Source organism: Saccopteryx bilineata, chromosome 5 (assembly GCF_036850765.1).
Source record: "Saccopteryx bilineata isolate mSacBil1 chromosome 5, mSacBil1_pri_phased_curated, whole genome shotgun sequence".
Classification (NCBI taxonomy): domain Eukaryota; kingdom Metazoa; phylum Chordata; class Mammalia; order Chiroptera; family Emballonuridae; genus Saccopteryx; species Saccopteryx bilineata.
In genome coordinates this window covers 214,489,514-214,492,768 of record NC_089494.1, presented here as the reverse complement: position 1 = coordinate 214,492,768, position 3,255 = coordinate 214,489,514, and positions in this window count along the sequence as shown.

The window sequence follows — 3,255 nt, the reverse complement described above, 5'->3', positions numbered from 1 at the left end:
ACAACTTATTTTAAAATCATTTTTTATACCAGAACTTTTCTTAACGAGCTTCTATGTCTTAGAGAGAAAACATGTAAGTACATGTGAGTAGTTCAACGCTGTTGTAGGAAAAATTAAAAGTGAAAAAATTTTTTTTAACACAGAGCACTAAAAAGATTTTCCTTCTGCTTCTGCTTTTGTCTTAGCTAGGATTCTGTTGCTATACTACCTAATTTCCCTCAAAAGCATGTTTTAAATGTAATCAAGTTACCAACTAAAGTGGCCTGTCCTTTAATATTCAAGTAAATACAACTCAAGCCCACATAATAGGTAGGAATGCTGTATTCCTCCCAGTTACAATTGCTCGGGTAATTTTTGGAATGGAGGGAAATTGGGAAGATGGTTTCGGGGTTTTTTCTGCATAATTAATCTAATGGTTTTCTGCTTGTCCCCATTCTTTACAGGAAAGGAAGGGAACAGTACAGAAATTCTTTCTCCTCTCATATTAATTATGCCACTTTCCTTAGCTATGTTAATTAAACAAAGAGGCTACTAAACTGAGGCGGATCCTAAAGCCTCCATCTGCCTAGGTAAGCAAACCAAAACCAAAGCCTGTAAATGCCTCAAGGTCACCAAATCAAAACCTAAGGACAACCAATCCACAAACAGCCGGCTAGGCTTTAATCTACAGCCAGTGGAATAATTTCCTTTCTTTGCCTCAGCCTTTTCTTTTGTTAAAGAGAAAACCACAGGCCCAAATGGTGTCGTTCATGCTAAAAAGCCCATGATACCAAACCTAGATTTAATAACTGGACTCATTGTAATTTCAACCTCTCCCAGAAACATAATCTTAATCAGCCAGTCTGGAATTTTCTGGTCAAGCAAGCACCAAGCAATCTGTTACACGGGCCCTCTGATGCCCCACAGAAAAGAGGCCATCTGCATAATTATTATAAAACCCCTTCCCCATTACCTCCCCCTCCCCAAAGAAAATATGTCCTGAGTCTACATATAATCCATTCTTTTAATTTCCTTCTTTTAAAATAAACAATTAGAAGAAAATTTCAGAGGAGCAACAATGGTAGCACATATTACCCAGGTATTTAATAAGTCAACACACGGAAAGTGTATAATAGAAGGGTTAATACTGTTAAAAAAAAACAAACAAAATTTGTGTAAATTTGAAGCTCTAATTGGCTTGATGAAGTGATTCACTAATTGTAGCACCCCATCTAGCAAATAGGAGGGTACGCTCCAAGGGGGTTGTACAAAATGTCAAGTTTTTACAGGAAGTAGGGTGGGGCAAGGGAGCTATTAGCGAAAGAAAAGAAAGCATTATTTTGGGGTCAAAACATCTATTTTTGGCAGAAGGGAAGGATATTTGTCATGCAGATTGCCTCTTCTTTCTACGGGGAAGAAGGGAGCCTCTGTGAAAGATGACCTTACTGATGCTTGACCAAAATATTCCAAGCTGGTTCATCAAGATTACATATTTGGGAGATGTAGAAACTGCAGTTAGATCAGGCATTAAATCTAGGTTTGATATTATGGACTTTTAGCATAAATGATGCCCTTTTGGGCCTGTAGTGTTTTTATTACTAAGTACTAACACTTTGATCTCTGCTTGATTCTAGAGTTAGAACTCTTTTTGAAGCAATCATTTGTCTAGTCATGCCCCAAGAGCCTAACTGCTGTGGGTAAAGCTTTAGTCCTGTTCCTCTTCCCTCTGTAAAGAAGCCGGGGTTAACCTACTACCAACAACAACATCACTTACTGCAACGCACCAGTACCACACATGATTAGCTTGCTAAATCTGCACATAACTCTGAGTTAGAAATTCCGATTTCCTCATACCTTCACAGATTAAAACAGGGTAGAAACGGGTTTTAATTTGACAAATAGCTAAGCACCAAAGTCTAAATGAGAACAGAGAGACTCATTCCAGAGTTCTTAAAGAGAGATAAAAATTTGCAGAGTTGAAGCACCCACAAATCAAATTACTAGATCTGGAGTGTTCGATGATTATCTTTTTCAAAGGGAAATCTTATTATGTTATTCCCTTGAGTCACCTGAGGTATTTGTTAAAATGACAGATTGCCCGACCTCTATAACAAACTCCTGAACCATAGCTCTAGTTTAATGTCAACAATCTGCATTTTCAATATATCTTCCTTCTGAACCATATGCAGTGTTAGATGTGGGTTTGAGAACTCTAGATGAAGAGGATCAAGTTTAAACTCATTATTTTGGCACAAAAACCAATGTCTTGGGCAGTGACTGCCACATAATAGATGTTCAACAAATGCTCATGGAGGAAAAAAAAAAAAGGAGACGGCAAGAAAGAGGGAGGTAAATTGGGCTAGTTAAGTTTTGGATAAAATGAAGGCCTACAATGGAGATAAGACTCATAGACTAAATATTCTACAGAAATCTTGCACATTTTAATTATAAACTTCAGTTTGCTTTCTACCTTGTTTTGTTTTGTTTTTTCTCCAAAATGTTGGATAGCCCTTGAAAATCAAATGCAATGATTAACTAAGTGTAAAGTTAGGTACTCAGCTTTTAAATGCCTTTCATTCTTTCCCTCTTTTTATTACATCGTTCTCAACTTGCAGTGGCGTAGAAACTGGTTGTCCTGGTCAATGAGTCAGTTTAATTTTTTTTTTTTTTTTCAAAGACAGAGAGTCAGAGAGAGGGATAGACTGGGACAGTCAGACAGGAACGGAGAGATGAGAAGCATCAATCATTAGTTTTTCCTTGCGTGTTGCGACACCTGAGTTGTTCATTGATTGCTTTCTCATATGTGCCTTGACCGTGGGCCTTCAGCAGACCAAGTAATCCCTTGCTCGAGCCAGCGACCTTGGGTCCAAGCTGGTGAGCTTTGCTCAAACCAGATGAGACCGCGCTCAAGCTGGCGACCTCAGTGTCTGGAACCTGGGTCCTCCACATCCCAGTCTGACGCTCTATCCACTGCGCCACTGCCTGGTCAGGCTCAAATGAGTCAGTTTAAATGGAAACATTTATTCATAGGAACACATCTTGTGTTGAGGTCCTTCTGAGGCCTGCTTAGTTACACACGAACTAATGTAGTGGCTGTACATCTGTGTTTCAGTTAGCCCACAAAATTTCTACAGTGTTCCTAGAAAGTTGTCATGGAAGCTGCCTCAGAGTCTGACGCAATTTAATTACAAACTTATGCCAGTAAAAAGTCCTGTAATTATGTTTTTATTTTTAAAACTTTATTTTTTAAAAGCAGTTGTAGGCTCACAGCATAAT